This window comes from Delphinus delphis, chromosome 15, assembly GCF_949987515.2.
Source record: "Delphinus delphis chromosome 15, mDelDel1.2, whole genome shotgun sequence".
Classification (NCBI taxonomy): domain Eukaryota; kingdom Metazoa; phylum Chordata; class Mammalia; order Artiodactyla; family Delphinidae; genus Delphinus; species Delphinus delphis.
In genome coordinates this window covers 87,970,317-87,988,532 of record NC_082697.1, presented here as the reverse complement: position 1 = coordinate 87,988,532, position 18,216 = coordinate 87,970,317, and the positions used below count along the sequence as shown (strand labels likewise).

The following is an 18,216-nucleotide window of genomic DNA, read 5'->3' as shown; positions in this document are numbered from 1 at the left end:
ATTTGTGTTCTCTGTTCTTTCCACATATTCTAACGCTTCCCTCCCAGCCCCACCCCAGTGCCTCTGCTCAAGTCTGCACATGCAAGAGGGTCTGGGTAGGAAGGGCGCTCTTGCAGGTGCGGCCATAACCACACCTGCCCATAGTCCTTCTGCCCTTGGCTCGCCAGAAATATCCCTATGGTCTCAGTGATTACACACCCACATTCCCAGCTTCCTGTGCTGTGGGCGACTTGTGTCTCCTTTACCTTGTTTGTTTGTTCTTTCCATATTTCTTAACTTTCCGAGTCTCAGTGAGAAGGAAGGGCGCGGAGCTGCACTGGTATCACCAGCCTGTGACCATCAGCCTGGTAGCCTCCTACAGGGGAGCCTTAAAAACAACCGGGACAGGGCTTCCCTGGTGGCGCAGTGGTTGAGAGTTCGCCTGCCGATGCAGGGGACGCGGGTTCATGCCCTGGTCCGGGAAGATCCCACATGCCGCGGAGCGGCTAGGCCCATGAGCCATGGCCACTGAGCCTGCGCGTCCAGAGCCTGTGCTCCGCAGCGGGAGAGGCCACGACAGTGAGAGGCCCGCGTACCGCAAAAAAAAAACAAAAAAACAAAACAACCGGGACAGTGTCTCAGCGGTACTGGCTCACATAGGAGCAAACAAGCCTCAAGAAACAAAGGCCGCACAAAGCCCAAGGGGGGTCAGGGGAAGGTCCGATGCTGAGCCTGGACCATGAAGCCTGGCTCTCTTGCAGGCAGCCGGTGGCCGTGGGGCAGCACGCCTCCCCTTGTACGCAGAACAGGCCATGCCAAGGGACCCTGGGCAGGTCCCTTCTCCCCTCTGGCCTGGGCTGAGAGGTCCCAGGGCCCCTTGAGAGCTGGCTTTCCTCCTATGACCCCCATGACCTGATCTGGGGGGTTGCTTGCACGTCCATCCCTTGGCCATGTGTGTTGAGGGATGGTTCCCCTTCTCCATGGAGCTGTTTCCTGAAGATGTGGACAACAAAGCAGACGGACCTTTGGTGACATCTGCATCATGTCTTTTCCTCCAAGGACAGCTCCAAAGACATTTTAAAAATACATGCGGACAAAATTCAAGTTTTCCAAAATAGTAAATGTTACGAAATAACACTGCACATTTCCTCTTTTCTGGATAAAACAGAAAACACGTGGTTATTTTTAGCCCCTGGAGCTCCACTGGGAATGGGTGTAACATATGCCCACGTGCACACAGAAAGGGCCCTTTTTTTTTTTTTTTTTTTTTTGTGGTACGCGGGCCTCTCACTGTTGTGGCCTCTCCCGTTGCGGAGCACAGGCCCCGGATGCGCAGGCTCAGCGGCCATGGCTCAGGGGCCCAGCCGCTCTGCGGCATGTGGCATCTTCCCAGACCGGGGCACGAACCCGTGTCCCCTGCATCGGCAGGCGGACTCTCAACCACTGCGCCACCAGGGAAGCCCCAGAAAGGGCCCTTTTTATCAGCTGCCCTGCAAGGATGGAGCCGTTGCAAAGGACGTAGGCAAGCGCAGCACTGCTCTGCCTGGTGGGGATTCCCTCCAAGCGTGGATGCCCAGCAAATGGAGAAGGACGGGCTCCCTGTAACCCCTCCCTCCTCTTCTTACGCAGCGTGAACCCAGCTCAGGCCCTGAGGCTCCCAGACTCAACCTCCTCCTGGGTAAAACCAGGATAGCGAAGGTGAGGCTTAGGTTTACGATGAGGGTTTAATAAAAAAGTGTGTCCCAAATGCTTCACCCACTACCCAATACACCCGACAAATGGCCACATTACCACCACTGCCACCATCAGTGTTCATCCTTCGATTTCGCCATTTATGCAGTAAATCGCCTCTCCAGGGACCAGCCGTCTGAACGACTTCTTTTTCCTTGCAAACTGACCCCACATCTCCAGCTGCAAACAGGATGTTGGAAAGAAGGACATCTTTGAGGACTTCACGGAGTAAATATCAAGGAGTCTGATATCAAGGGCTCCTAATGGCCAGAGCTGGAATGATTTGAGGAAAAAGTAATCTTTACTTATTAATATAATGAGTGTGCCATTAATTAATAATGACGGTATTGGCTAATCTCCCATAGACCAAAAGATCTCAGCCCGTACTCACATAAATACTCAAATAAATAAATGTGGGAGAAGAAAGTGTCTTCCTACAGAAAAAATGTTATTAACAAATGAGGAAGCGGCTTCCCTGGTGGCACAGTGGTTAGGACTCCACGCTCCCAATGCAGGGGGCCCGGGTTCAATCCCTGGTCAGGGAACTAGATCCCACATGTATGCTGCAACTAAGAGTTCGCACGCCACAACTAAGGAGCTGGCAAGCCGCAACTAAGACCCTGCTCAACCAAATAAATAAACAAATATTTTTTTAAAAAAATGAGGAAGGGGGTACTTCCCTGGCAGTCCAGTGGTTAAGACTCCAAGCTCCCAATGCAGGGGGCACGGGTTCAATCCCTGGTCAGGGAACTAAGATCCTGCATGCCTCCAGGAACAGCCAAAAATAAATAACTAAAAAAGGAAGGAATGAGGGAAATAGAATATCACCATTAGGCAAACAACCCTGTAATAACTATTTCCAGAAATTGGGCAAAAATCTGAGGAGAAACAGGATGCTGGAATAGCCTCAAAGCAACTCCCCCACAATATGTATCAATTACCCTGGAGAGGTGGCAAGAAATGGTCGTTCTGGATTATTTTTAGATCAGAACTTCTCGTAAGCACTCTCCTTGCATCCCCTTCCCCACCTAGTTTTTTTTCTTTCATGAGAATCTGCTTACGTATTAACTTCAGAGTAATTCTGATTTAAAGCAAACTAAAATCCTTGGAACAATGACTTACATAAACCATAGGCTTGAAATGAGGGTAAAAGGCAAAACATAAAGTGAACACACACAGCTAACATTTCAACACGTTTATTTTGCACGAACGCCCATAGTCTTACCCACTCCTCGCACTCACGCCCCCATGGCCCACGCAGGAAGCATGCAGCTCCAGGACGCCTTCCTCTTGGTGCACGAGGTAACGAGTGACTAAACAACAGGAAGAAGTCGGAGAGGCTAAACCTACACAGTAACCTCTGAGCTGGAGGAACTTAGCTAAGACAGGCTGGGAGAAGAGGGAGGTGAGGGCAGAGGCCAGGCACACACCCTCCCCAACCCCTCCTTGCAAGACCCCAGTAGAAGCCTGCCTGGCCCCAGCTCTCCCACAGGGCACCCAGGGCCGAGCCCCTGGAAGGTGGGTCATCCTGGGTGGTCGGTCCCCTTGCTGGCCAGGGAGGTCTCTACTCTTAGCAGCGATGACAACATACTAAATATAAATGTGAAACCGTTATTAAACACCTGTTTACTTGAAAGAGACAAATTCATCCGTGCACCTGCTCCAACCAAAGTGTGGCCTGATTGCAGACAATCTGCAGGGAGGATCTTCCTTCGCTCCTTGCTCCCTCGCCTCCTACTCTGCTTCTCATTCTTCCCCACGGGGCCCAGAAACAGGTTAAAGAGGTCCACTTTGCAGTCAGAAAAGGGAAAAAGGGACGGGATACGGAGAGGGGACACAGGAAGAGGGGAGGGGGCGGAGGTGACGCGGAGCCATAGTCGGACGGACACGCGGCGCCGGCTCTTCCGGTCGCCTTCCGATGGCGTCACCGGCCGGCGCGGGCTAGAAGGGCAGAGTGCGTCGCCCCGATGCGCGCCGAGGGGAGAGCAGGCCTGAGCCGCGCGCGTGAGAGGCAGGGCCGGCTCCCTGCGGAGGCTCCTACATGGCGGCGGCCGCACACCACAAACGCCCCTACGGAAAGCATGACAGGCGACAGAGACGGGCGAGACACACCTGACACAGTAGACGAGCCTGTTCAACCAGCCTGCTAACCACGGGCGTCCACTCCGCGCGTGCTCAGGGGCCGCCGCCAGACTGCGCCTGCGCGAGCCCGATGGTCACACCGCGCCTGCGCAGCGCCGTCTTCGTCGCCACTCAGGCGCCTGCGAGTCCCTTTATGGTCCCGGCTGCTCCGGTCGAGGCCTTCTCGGACTGCCCAGTTCGAAGGCATACGCTCTACTCGGCTTTCCAGCCGGCAGAAGGCCCACCCCTCAGCTCGTCTGACCATCATCTTGACCCTTACCTCCCGAATGTCCTCTACCACCTCTCCTCTCTCACCGAACACTCACCTCCCCTGGCAGCGAAGACGTGCGGTGATCCGGCGCTCAGCTCTGCGCCTGCGCGGGGCCCCTGGCAATTCCCAGCCGGCTTTAAGCTTCTAAGTGCGGGTTATCGCCCACACGGACACAAAATGTCGTTTTTCATCTTCAGCCTAAGGTTTTCTCTAACAGGGACGTCATGGGAATTACGATTTTATAAGTGTATATTAATGATCAAGAAGGGACGGTCATCACTTTAACATGTCCTAATGGCCTCGGTTCTGCTGTCCGTCTTAGCTTCGTTTGGGTTCTAAACGCCCGCGGCCAAGTAAGGTCCTCGCTTCCTTGTTAGATTTTTTTTGCTTTGTTTGGAGGTCGGGGGTGGGGGGGGGGAGGTTCCTTTCTCCGCGGGGACCTAGGCTGCCAGGACTCCGCTCCCTGTCCAGCCCAGGGCTCTGCAGGGAGTGCGGGGGGGGGGGGGGGGTCAAAGGGAGTGTGGGGTCAGGAGACCAGGGAAGAGTTGGGGGAAGGAGCCCCTGGGAAATAGGCTGAGACGCCTCAGAGACAGGAGTGGGTGGCCCCGGCCTGGACAGTTCGCTGAAGGTCTTCGCACCAGAAGGGATTCTGGGGGTCATTTCCACTTTGAGATGGGTGGTGTCACCCCCTCCACGTGAAGTTAACCTGCCCAGTAATGGGGAGAGAAGGGCTGCCATAGGCAAACAAGCTCCGTGCAGTCTGGGCTGAGGGGTGAGAGGGATGCCTCCTTTCCCCCTTGTGTGTGAGGTGGGCCAGATGGGGTAACAGAGGCCTTTCCTGTTCATGCTTTGCCCACCTGGGAGGTGCCCCTTAGCTCCCAGACAGCCCACCCACTCACCTCTCCCCACACCCCTTGAGTTATGTTTCTTGAGACTTGGGGGCTGTAGCAGTGAGGTCCATGGGTATTGGGATGGGGGTGGGTGGAAGGTATGTCCTGTCCTAAACTCTCCTAGGCAAAAGTGATGTATTCTTGAAAGGCAGTGAAAACAAAGGTCAAGGAAGGAATGTCAGCTAAGCCTGCAGCCCAGCGTTTGAAATGAGCACGAGTGGCTGGGCCCAGGCAGAAATGTAGGCTGGGAGGAAGGCCTCCAGGAAGAAGAGGGGAGGACCTGACGCCCCCAGGGTGTGGAGGGGCGAGGGGACTTGGGCCTGGCAGGACAGATGGAGGGGTCGACCAAGGCATGGTCCCCATGGGCAAATTTGAATGTGGTCTGCATTACAGGCGAGGGCAGTGCTAGACCAATCCCAGAATGTTGCCTGAAGTTTGTATTATAATTTGGTTTTAGATTGTGTTTCTACTTGACCTGTCTCTCCCTTATAAATAAATGGAATACAGCCTGGCAATTCTGGCTATTTCAGTTCTGGTTAATGAAGATTTTAGTGCACTAAGATTTTAGTGCACTAAGATGGGATGCCTAAGACACCCCACACACTGTGTCTCCCCTTTCCTAGTTCCACCCACAATTACCACTGACCATTGCTCCCACTCTGTGTCAGTCCTGTGAGGTGTGGCTTGAACTAGGTCGTAGCAGGAATGTTTACACCCCAGATGTGGGCATACCTGCAAATCAGCACTTGATTTATTGCTCTGCAGAGTGTCTTGACTCAATAAAAGGGCAGAGAAAACGTTAACAGTGCAGATTAAACTTAATACTGTGTTGAAGCCAATACAGTGTGAACAGCACAGGAAAGTGGAGGAAATATTCTTTAAGTATTAGGAAACTATAATCCAGTTCAGCCAAGAAGCTGTTGGCAAACGAGAGGATCAGACTGAGTTCTGTGGCTTCATTTTTGTCCTATCCGTTAATGCAAAAAAAAAAATCCACCAACGTGGGCGTGGGAAGGACCCTCGCTGATCGATTACAGGCATAGGTTACCTGTAGAGACGAGAGTTCGCCAAAAATCCACAGAAGTATTCTGTGAGAATCAATTGGTTGGAAATTACAATGAAGAGTATTGTGTATTTTTTAAATTACTTGTAAACTATGTGCTCCAGACACTTTAGTAGAATTTACAATAGGCTTGTACACATACATACATGCATATGTTTTTGTTCCTGAGAGCCAGCTGTTAGACCTTTACCCACAGTCATGGCCACCAGCGGGGTTCTGCCCTGGGATGGGTCAACCTTCATTTCTTAATCCGTCAAATTCTTGCAGTTTTTATACCTGCAGTTATGCAAAGTTCAGGTACAAGGAGATTTACTTACTGCGTGATGCACCCACTTTTGCATAGCTTTTGGTGATTTTCAGTGATTCTATTTGACTCTTATAATTGTGGCAAGTTGTGCATTTACTCAGCAGATGCCCTGTGGTCTGTGCTGAGCACATCACGGCCAAGGACGCTGTCCTGGTCCTCAAGAGGTTAGACCCGAGTGAGACCCTGTGAGGGTCCTAGCAGATTCCCAGGTACTTACAGAAAAGCCAAGAGACACAAGACAGCCTCCTTTTCAGCAGTGTCTAAGAGGCTAGTCCTTGCCGGCGACCCCGCCCCTCCTCTCTTATGGTCCTGACTCTCCAGGGCCCCTCCCTGTGGCCACCATCACCAGCCCTCTTCCCTCCTGGTCTTCCCTCCTGGTCTTGGACCTGCTCTGCTCCACACCTGGGCTCACTCCGGAGCTGAGCGGGTCCTGAAGCTACGCCTCAGGGGTCTGATGCTTCTAGAGACATTTGGGGTTGTCGTGGGCACTCCTGAAGGGACAGAAGGCTGGCCCTGAGGGCAGATGATTATAGTCCCAGGACACAGTGTGGGTGGGTGGCTAGATCACCTCTGCAAATGCCAAGCCTGGGCTGGGTGGAGGACCTTGAGGGTTTCAGCATGGACTGCTCGCCCAAGCTGCTTCTGAATGGAGCCCCCCGCATAGTACACAGAGGGTGTGTCTGTGACAATAGGCTTAAGGGACAGGATCATCCCGGAGACATCAAACGGGTGGTGGTGGGAGGGCTGTACAGCCACATGCCGTGGTCCTGTGGCCAGCGTCCTCTTGGCCCTGGCCCACCATGTGTGTGGTGGCCCAGAGGGAAGGAAAGCACAGGGCTTTCTGGTCATCATCGTTGGATCTTCCTTGGAATAAAGAGGCCGCCGGTGCGGCCTCCCATTCAGGTCGCATCAGCAGCTACACGAGCCCAACCCACTAACTGCCCGCCATCCACATGGGCAGTGCTTCTCTCCAGGCAGCCCTGGAGATTAATTAAAGAAAAAATAAACATTGCTGGGGACGTTATAGGACATGACACTTGCTGCCCTCTTTCTGAAGCTGTAACCATGATGGATGACCCATTGTTGGATTATTATGAAAGATGGACAAGCTTAGAATTTCAACAAAACCTAAAATATCATCAGTGAGCACAGTCAGCTTAATGGTTCCTAAAGCAGCTGCTTGGTTGCTGACGCGATAGGTCTAGAAGGAGGGCCTGGCCTTTCCCAGCAGCCTTGCCCTGAGAACGTGGATTTTCTCCAGAGCCTTTGTTTCTTTTTCCTTCCTGTCCCACCCCTGGTGCTCTGGTACCTCCGGGATCTGCCTTCTATACAGGACCTGTTTGTCTTGGGCAGTTGCGTGGCTGCATTTTGGGAACCAACTGCAGGTGACCAGACTGGCTCAGCTCCTCCCACACGAGGTTCAGGCCTCGTGGGCAGGTGACACACTCCCTCGGGGCACAGAAGTTTCAGGTGCCGAAGAATTGACAGCAGTACCTGGGCACAGGCTGTACATGGTTTACCTCCGAAGCCTGTTCACACAGAGCAGGTGGTTAAGACAACAGGTTGGGTTTGGATGGACCTGCAGCACACCTGCCGCGTAACCTTGGATGGTCACCTCCCCACCATGTCCAGAGCTGGGGTCATGCCACCCACCACACAGGGCACCGCACGGCACAGTGTAAGGAGATGCCGAGCGTGCAGAGCCTCCTCGAACCGGCCCAAGGGCAGGTGGCCGCTGCACGTCTCCCTCTCTAGGCCCCTCTGGAGACCTCTGCCTCCCTGTTCTCCTTCTGTTCGCATCTCAGCACGACAGGCAGCCCGGAAGCTGTGACAGATGGCGTGGTCTGCAGGGCAGAAGACCCTGGTCCAGGAGGTCTTGCCTGGTGACAAGTGATGAGATCAGGAAGGCAGGACTTTATGTTAACCAGTGGGGACAGGGCGCTGTGATAAGAGGTGGACACTGAGTCATGGGTTTCCCGGAGCATGCGAAAGCTGCCTCCTGAGCAGGGTCAGAGCTGTCAGTTCCTCTTAGCGGCCTGGGGACTGAGGGCCACCACGAGAACGGGGACGTGGCAGAGGATGCTGACGAAGGCTCTGTGGGTTACTGTAGCAGCAGCTGCCTCGGAATAATCACAGATGTGGCCAGTGTTGTTTGTTATTCCCATGATTAGGTTCAGCTGCGTAAACAGACACCCAAAATAACAGTGGCTAAAACAAGGCAGAAGTGCATTTTATTTCATGTTAAGGAAGCACAGAGGTTGGCATTCCCAGCTGACGCGAAATCCACACCCGGGTCACTAGTGACCAGGAATGCTTCTACCCCATTGCTCATGGCTTCCCTTCTCCCTCCCAGAGTGGCTGCTGGAGCTGCAGCCTTCACATCTCCCACTCCCCAGCTTGCAAGGAGATTTCCAGAAGCTCTCAGACACCACTCCTGCTTATGCATCTTCATCTCCAGCTTACCTGTCCACCTATACTGGCTGCAGCAGAGTCTGGGAAATGCATCAATAGTTCAGGTGACCATGTGCCCACCTGAAAGTTGGGCATTTGTATCCTAGACCAGCAGCACCCAACCATTTTGGCACCAGGGACCAGCTCTGTGGAAGATCATTTTTCCACGGACAGGTGGTGGGGAGTGCTTCAGGTAGCAAAACGAGCGACCCGGAGCGCGGATGAAGCTTCTCTCCCTCGCCTGCCGCTCGCTTCCTGCTGTGCGGCCCGGTTCCTAGATCACATCCTTTACTATAATAAGCCAGTAAATGTAAGGAGTGTTTCCCTGAGTTCTGTGAGCCACTGTAGCAGATAACTGAACCCAAAGAGGAGGTCAGGGGACCCCCTGTGTTATAACTGGTTGGTCAGAAGCACAGGTAACAACCTAGCCCTGGCACCTGAGTGGGGGCCATCCCAGGGGTTGAGCCATCACCCATGAGATCTGTCAGAACTGAGGGCACCCTAGGGCGCCCAGCTGGTGCGGGAGAAGCCCACTCTTTTGGTGCAGGGGGTGAGTGTGACTCAGGAAAGCAGGGTTTTTTCCTAGACCTCAGCTCGAACTAGCAATCTTTGTCACAGGTATTCACAAATTCTTTCTTTTTTTAATTTTTGCTGCTCTTCTGAGGGAAAGTAGAAGCTCCCTGAGAGGAGGTGACAGCCCAGTTACTGGGGGAAGGAGGAAGGAGGCGAGTGGGGAGCGGCCTCGGTCGTGCCTTCGGGAGGGGCAGCAGCTCTGACCGTGGGGGATGGTGGGGGCAGGGAGAAGGGGTCTGAGACAGGTGTGAGGTAGACAGAGGGAGGGCAGAGGGGATGGACAGAACCCTTGACTTCAGAGGGCAGGCTCACGGCAGGTGTGAGAGAACATGGTCGGCCTATCACACGACCCGTAGGAGAGGCCCCCCAGGCTGTAGGGCACGTGGACCTGGATTCAGACCAGGGGCTGGGGCTGGGGCTGGGGCTGGGGCTGGGGATCAGAGGCCGATGCTCAGAGCCGAGGGGTCGCGGCCACGAGCAGGGCAGCGATGCGGGGGAGAGCAGCGCCAGGATGGAGGCAGGACAGTGACGCTGTGCGAAGGAGGCTGGTGAGGCCGGGTGGACCAACGAAAACAGGAAAATGTGGTGAGTGGGAGCCAGATGGGGAAGTGTTTCAGGAAGGCGTGGGATCTGCGGCTGGTCAGGAGAATTAGAGGGTGACAGGGAAGGGCCGCGCCATGCCATGGCCACGGGAGGGAGCGTGGTGCTGGGTAGACCGGCGTGGGCAGCCCCTGTGAGAACAGCCGCCAGCTGGTCCACATAGTTCAAAAATTCCCTAACGTAAGGGCTGCGGTTCCACTGGGGTCGCTGGAGGGCCTCCTGCCTCCTGCTCCACCCCTTGGTGACACAGAGGGGTCACAGTTTACCCTAATTACCTATTTCCCTTTCCTCAGAAAGAGCCCAAGAAATATGAATTTCACTGGTGAAGTTTTGACCATTGGGGCTGTTCACTTGCAGCAGAGTTTTCAGGTCTGAACAGAACTCCTTCTCTGTGGGTGTGTGTGGAGGGGGTTCAAGCTGGTCTGTCCTGATGCCCTGCTCGGTGCAGGCTGGGCCCACCGAGGCCCCTGAGGAAATGCACAGGCGGCAGAGCGTGGGGCACAGACCCAAGGAAGACAGAACACTGGAGGACACGTCTGCACAGCAGAGTTTCCTCCTGGATCCCTGTCCAGTTGCCAGAGCCACGCGTCTGCCTGTGAGGGTACTAAGATCTCGTCCACGATTCATCACGAGACCAAAGTCCCACAGTGTGAGAGGGGACGGGCCAGTCACCTGGGCTTTCTGTACAAAAGGCCCTGCGGGAGGAGGGGGCACACCTGTGTCCCTAACAGGGTCTGGAGGGCCAGCGCCGAGGCCAGACACACAGGCCTGTTCAGGGGCTAAGCTCCACCCGTTGAGACGTGGCGACAGTGCTAAAGTCTGTGATTCTAGGTGAGGGTTTGGGTGCAGATGCTATCAGGGATGAACAAGGGCAGCCAGTATCACAGAGTAGAGTTTGGGGGGGCGGGGGGGAGGTGGCACGCTGTTCAGCATGCGGAACTTCCCCAACCAGGGATAAACCCGTGCCCCCTGCAGCGTGAGCGCAGAGTCTTAACCACTGGACCGTCAGGGAAGCGCTACAGAGTAGATTTCATCTTCACTGAGATGTGGTCTGCGCCAGAATCACCTGGGACTTCTGTGGAAAATGCAGATTCCTGCGACCCGTTGAATAGAAGCTGTGCTTGAGGCCCTTCAGTCTGCATTTAACAAGCTCCCTCAGTGAATCCCATGTTCATTGGAGCTTGAGAATTCTTGGTGATTAAAGCAATGGGAGCTGAGTAAGGCTGCCCCTGTTCCCAGACAGGCGACCCTGGACACCTCCCTGCCCATCTGTCCGGGCCCTTCTGGCTGCCAGACCAAAGATACCACAGACTGGTATTTATTTCTCGCAGTTCTGCAGGTCCAAGATCAGGGTGCCAGCACGGTCAGGAGAGGGCCCACTTCCTGGTTCAGGGATGGCCATCTCCTTGCCATGGCCTCACTTGGTGGAAGGGGCCGAGGGGACCCCAGTCTCTTCTTACAAGGGCGCTAATCCCTTTCATGAGGGCTCTGCCCTCATGACCTAGTCGCCTCCCGAAGGCTCCAACCCCAAACGCCATCCCATTGGGCATTAGGATTTCCCCATATGAATCTGGGGAGGACACAAACATTCAGTCCATTGCATCACCTAAGCCTCAAGTTTCTCTTTTGCAGGCTGAAATAGCATCTCTCTAAGATTCTTTTCGTTTAAAGTAATAGAAATCAAAGCCAAACTAAATCAGGCAAAATAAAAATTAAACATAATTTAATTGGCTCAGGTCATTGAAAACTTCCAGGAGTCAGACTGTGGCAGACAGATGCACTTAGAGACCCACAGAGTCGCTGGATCCTCCTTCCCTCCCTCCCTCGCTCGTCTCCAGAGCTGCTCCCTGAGTGCGGCTTCGCCCTCCAGAAGCTCCTCCACAGACGTCACCAAGACCCATGCTGGGCTTACCTCTCCCTCCAGCTGGTGATCTTGAGAAACAGACCTCTTCTCTCTGCTCCACCCTTGAGTTCACATCAGCCTGCAAGATGGTCTCCAAGACCATGGGGTCGTGCTCACCCTGGGCCCATCACACATCAGAGGGACCAGGGACTCGGGCCGGCCAGCCTCAACCAGGTGCCTGCCCACCAAATCCCACCAGATCCATGGAAAGAAAATGCAGCTCACCAGCAGAGCTCATGTGAGGCTTCCGACAAAACCCACAGCCGGCCTTCCGTGCGGGAAGAAGTTGGTGAGCTTGTGCCTGTGGATGACATGGCCTGCATCTCTCGGAATGAGGGCTCTCCCGGTCCAGCTCCTGGTAGAAGTGTCCTGTGTCACATTCACGGTTCTGCACAGCCCTGGCTACTTCTAGGACACGGGACCCGAGTAGGTGGTGTCAGAGCAAAAGCAGAACAGTCCTCTTAGTTCTCACATTCACATCTAATACCAAGTCTCCCGGCTCCGCAGGTGGATGTCCCATCCCTGCTGGGGCATCAGGTATCAGGCAGAGAGCTCACAGAGGGTGTGCATCTCCCCACGCGCATGGAGAGACTGTACTGGGTGCTCTGGGGAAGGATTCCCTGAGCAGGCTTCTATTCTGGAAAGTAGAAACAAAAGCCCCTGGTCGCTGTTTGCCAGAAGACAAAGAAATCCCATTGTCAAGGGCAGCACAGCGTTCAAGCTTGAATAAAGTACCCACTGAAAGCATTGAGGGTTTCCTCAGGGAAGAGTCTCAGGGACATTTCCCTCAGCTGCTGTTTTTGTTGGCTGGCCCCACAAGATGCTGACATTTACCTTGAAGGAAGGTCCAGAGGGACACATACACAATGGGTGTTGACGGAAGGAACCCTCCGGTCAGAACAGGAGAGCCACACTTCCCAGAACCTCTCCTGGGGCCAGTGGTGCTGATCCTGTGGGCGTCTGTCGGGGCCTGGACGCAACCCTCACCTGGCCACACAGTACTGGTTTCATTCGCGTCCAATTCAGCTTTTAGGAAGGCAGTTCCTCGGGGCTCAGGGAGCAGCGTCACGGTCACTGGCCCAACATCCCGATTCCCACTGCGGCCCGCAGAGAGCTCTCCTTAGCTTTGGGTCCACGACAAGGATCCTCTCCTACAAGCTCTGAGCAGAGGCTGTTGTGTCTGCAGACCTGAGGGTCTGCCCTCACGTCCTGTCATCCTTGGTTCACGGTGTGACACCCAGGGGCCAGGTCTCAGCAGTAAAGCTGAGGTGGACCAACAGTTCCTCGTCAGCTCCCAATTTAACCATCTGATAAAAATCATGGGTCTGAACGGTAGGCTTTCTTAGAGGAAACGGTGCTTTTCCATCCTGGTAAGAGACGACAGTGGATTCCTGAGCTGTGAGGTTAAATTGTGGAGGGACTCTGGGCACCAGAGCCTAGCAGACGTGGCCATCAGGACATCCAGCCTGTGACCAGACAACTTCCTTTGCCCCCCAGACAGAATCTGCTTCTCTGAGGAGCTGGACGGATGAGGGCCAGATATTGCTTCTGGCCAGTTGCCAAGTGCCTCTCATGACCCTGCCGTCTTCCCCCTGCACCTCCTGAGCCCGCTTACTCGAGAGAAACGCCAGCAGGAAGGACGAGCTTCCGGCCTCAGCTCTCACCACTGCTGTACCCTCTACCCCAGACAGGCTGAACGTCCCCCAGCCAGATGCTAGCAGGGTTGCCCCCCGCCACCGTGGAGGGCTGCTCAAGGCCCTGAGGGGGTGCTCTCAGCGCCACCCTGGAGGGTGAGCGGTCCTCAGGACAGTTGCTGGGGTGAACATCCAGGGCCACAGCAGCTGCCCTCCAGCCCGGAGGACAAGTGGGGGTTTTCAAACTGCGGGGCTCAGAACGAGCTTCATATGCCAGGAGTTCTGGTGGGCATTCCAGGAAGGGTTAAGTCAAGCCTACAGGTCCTCACTCCCACCCTGGCCTGCTCTGCCACAGAAATGTTTGCGGTAAAGTCCCCAAGCAGCCTGCAAACGCACAGCCGCTTCTGATGGCGCCCACCGTTCCCCACTCTCTCTTCTTGAAAGCAGATGGTTTCATGTCACGTCATCACCAGCTTCACACAGTCTTCCCAGTCCAAGTGTCGTCTTGTGGACCGGCTGCTCGGACACAGTCTCCGCGGCCACGTGGGTCCCCATGACGCCAGCACGGGGCAGGGGGTGGTGTGCGCAGCATCTCCGTGGATGTGGCCATCTAGCCCCCGCTGCACTGCAGGCATCAGTGGGGCTATTCAGTTCCTGGACTCTTCAGTTCCCGGAGCCCGGGGGGCCAGACCAGTGGGATCTCTGTGACTGGCCACCTTTCCCTTGGACTCTGGGGGCAGGCAGAGGTGTCCTAGCCTCCCTGATAGGAGCAAGCACTGGTGAAAAGAAGCAAGTTCTAGAGGATCTCTCCGTGGCCTCAGGTGCCGCCCTCCGGTCTGTGTGTGAGAATCACTCATTCACCACCCACCACCGACAGCTGTCTCTCTGGCCACACATTGTCCGTGGTTCAGGGATCTCTCAAGCAGCACAGTCCTCTTGGTCGTGGGTACCATGCTCCTAGCCAGACCAGTCAGCCTCCCAAACTGGAGTCTACTTGCAGGGAGCACCCCTGTGGAGCCGCCTGCGTGGCCGGCCTGGCTGCTCCCACTCTAAATGATCCAGGGTCTCCAGTGGGGTTCCTCAGATCCTGCAGAGCTGTAGGGGTGTCCCTGGCCCCTCCAAGACCAGGGTCGAGGGATTCCAGGTCCCCTACCCCTTGCAACTCCTTCAGCAGCTGCATTTTGATGTTTTATCCACTTTTATTTACATATCCTCATATTTTTTGTTATTTATTTATTCACTCAATTAATCAAGGGCTGAACTTTATTTTTTTTTTATTTTATATCTGAGCATAGTTGATTAACAATGTTGTGTTAGTTTCAGGTGTACAGCAAAGTGATTCAGTTATACATATACATGTATCTATTCTTTTTCAAATTCTTTTCCCATTTAGGTTATTACAGAATATTCAGCAGCGTTCCCTGTGCTATACAGTAGGTCGTTGTTGGTTATCTATTTTATAAATAGCAGTGTGTACGTGTCAATCCCAACCTCCCAATCTATCCCTCCCTCCCACCCTTCTCCCCAGTAACTATAAGTTCGTTCTCTAAGTCTGTGAGTCAGTTTCTGTTTTGTAAATAAGTTCATTTGTATCATTTTTTAAAGGTTCTGCATATAAGCAATATCATATGACATTTGTCTTTCTCTGTCTGACTTACTTCACTTAGTAGGATAATCTTCAGGTGCACCTATGTTGCTGCAAATGGCATTATGTCATTCTTTTTAATGGCTGAATAATATTTCACTGTATATATGTACCACATATTCTTTATCCATTCATCTCTCAATGGACATTTAGGCTGCTTCCATGTCTTGGCTATTGTAACAGCGCTGCTATGAACATTGGGGTGCATGTATCCTTTCGAACCATGTTTTTCTCTGGATACATGCCCAGCAGTGGGATTGCTGGATCCTACTGTAGCTCTATTTTTAGTTTCCTAAGGAACCTCTGTACTGTCCTCCATAGTGGCTGCACCAATTTACATTCCCATCAACAGTGTAGGAGGGCTCCCTTTTCTCCACACCCTCTCCAGCATTTGTTTGTTGTTTGTAGACTTTTTTGATGATGCCCATTCTGACTGGTGTGGGGTGATATCTCATTGTAGTTTTGATTTGCATTTCTCTGATAATTAGCAATGTTGAGCATCTTTTCATGTGCTTCTTGGCCATCTGTATGTCTCCTTTGGAGAAATGTCTATTTAGGTCATCTGCCCATTTTTTGATTGGGTTGTGTGTTTTTTTTTATATCGAGCCAAATGAGCTGTTTGTAAATTTTGGAGACTAATCCCTTTATCCACTTTTATTTACAGGCCCACATATGTTTTTTTAACAAGTATAAAATCATTGAATCTAAACCACTTGTATGTTAAAAATCAAGAGGACTATTTCCAAGGGAAAATGGACTTGAGCTGCTCCCTGCCTCAGGGGAAGACCCCGCCTCCTAGGAAATCCTTAAATGTGGCCTTGGTTGAAAAAAAGACTCCTGAAGTCGGGCCGCTCCTGTCCTGATGCCCAGGACACGGGTGTGTCTGTCCCTTGGAGACTCCCGCCACTCCCTCCCCAGTGCCTTAGGTAGTCGTGCGCTTTCCTCGTTGTGTGGGTTCCAGCTTGGCTCTTAGTCACACCCACAGGATTGCAGGAGAGAAACAGGCCCCTGACTCTGCAGATTCGGATCCCACAAATGTTCGCTCTGACCTTTGCTCAGTCCAGCATCATTAGCAGCGCAGACATTCAAACTCTCAAGGCCGAAAGCAGGACTAGGCATCTGCTGTGCTTGCTTAATGAGCCATAAAATGAGCCGGTGGGCAATTGCTTCTCACTGTCAAGCCCCAGCTTGAGTGACAGCCGGCCAGGACTGTGGGGGAGGGACGTATCTTGTCACAAAAGCCCGAGGCACTGCCTTCCTTGATCACAACTGACCAGGGGGAAAATATTTATATGCACACACCTCACTTCCCATTAGCTTAAATGTTTTTTTCAGTACTTAGTTTCTCCATCGTCATTTTGGGAGAATGTTAACACCATTAATCTTCCTTTCTTTAATTACGATGAGCCCGAGTGAGAGATTCCCAGAGGCGGGGACTCACCCGGACCCTCTCCCCACCTCTCCCTCCTCAGACCCACCTGTTCCACCTCCCACGCGCCTGGGCCCCAACCCCCCCAGGCTCTTCCGGCTCAGCAAGGACCCCCTGCCCTGACCTCTCATCTCCTCTGTGTTAGCAAAACCTGGATCATTCTGTTAAAGAGAAATTTGAGGAAAACACACACCCTTAATCCTGTTACCTTAACACATTCTTTTTCACATTTGCTCACACCTACTACCATTTTCAGCACTAATGTGGACATTCCACGTGGCCTCTGTCTCAGTGCACAAACCACCTTGTTTTAACACATAATTGGCACTATTTTCTCAGGGTCTAAGTCATGCTGAAACCTGTCGTAACTCAATCATATTCCAGTAGCTTCATCAGCCATGATTCACCTCCCATCCCTTGAATGCTGAAATGTTCTTTTCCTCCACGTGTATATTTTACACGTAATGTCACAAATATGTTTCGGAATGGAAGCCTTTTTTTTTTTTTTTTTTTTTTTGGCTGCGTCGGGTCTTCGTTTCTGTGCGAGGGCTTTCTCCAGTTGCAGCGAGCGGGGGCCACTCTTCATCGTGGTGCGCGGGCCTCTCACCATCGTGGCCTCTCTTGTTGCAGAGCACAGGCTCCGGATGCGCAGGCTCAGTAGTTGTGGCTCATGGGCCCGGTTGCTCCGCGGCATGTGGGATCTTCCCAGACCAGGGCTCGAACCCGTGTCCCCTGCATTGGCAGGCAGATTCTCAACCACTGCACCACCAGGGAAGCCCTGGAAGCCTTTTTTTTGTTGCTATTATGTTTTTATTTGTTTGTCCTTCAGCTGAGTAATTTCCTTCTGGGTGGATGGGATGAATAGCTTTAAGGGTCTTTTCTTTTATATAAATTTATTTATATTTTATTTATTTATTTTTTGCTGCGCTAGGTCTTCATTGCTGCGCACGGGCTTTCTCTTGTTGCTGACAGCGGGGGCTACTCTTCCTTGCGGTGTGCGTGCTTCTCGTTGTGGTGGCTTCTCCTGTTGCGGAGCACGGGCTCTAGGCACACGGGCTTCAGTAGTTGTGGCTTGCGGGCTCTAGAGCACAGGCTCAGTAGTCGTGGCGCACGGGCTTAGCTGCTCCGCGGCACGTGGGATCTTCCCGGACCAGAGGTCGAACCTGTGTCCCCTACACTGGCAGGCGGATTCTTAACCACTGCGCCACCAGGGAAGTCCCTAGCTTTAAGGGTCTTGACTTTCAAAAAAGTTGTGCAACACTTGTACTCGGTGGAGACCTGGGTGGGTCCTCAGAACTGAGCCATGGCAGGCAGGACACTTGGCACAAGGGACAGGCCCAGCTCTGGGGTCAGGTGGGGTCCCCTCCCCTTAAGGTGTAATGTCTCAGTGTTATCATCCCAGACAGTAGCCACCCTTGTGCAACCCCCTCCCTGTGTGTGTAGCCAGGACCCAGGTCTAGGTTCTAATGGGAGAGTGTGGGGATAGAGGGCTCTTCCTCAGAGATCAGGGAATAAGGACTCTGACCTCTCTCTCTCTCTCTCTCTCTCTCTCTCTCTCTCTCTCTCCCTCTAGAAAGGCTGCTGCCCTGCTGTGAGCAGCCAATGAAGAGGCAGAGGGG

The 18,216-nt window shown here is 53.3% G+C and overlaps 1 long non-coding RNA gene across 1 annotated transcript; it reads right to left on the bottom strand.

Annotated features, from left to right (window-relative positions):
- Positions 1-1,125: 1,125 nt before the first annotated feature.
- LOC132438919 (uncharacterized) lies at positions 1,126-3,808 on the bottom strand. Its single transcript, XR_009522244.1, has 3 exons — positions 3,333-3,808; positions 2,936-3,023; positions 1,126-1,890 (listed from the first exon to the last, which is right to left on the bottom strand). It is a non-coding gene; the product is annotated as an uncharacterized lncRNA (long non-coding RNA).
- Between the last annotated feature and the right edge of the window lie 14,408 nt (positions 3,809-18,216).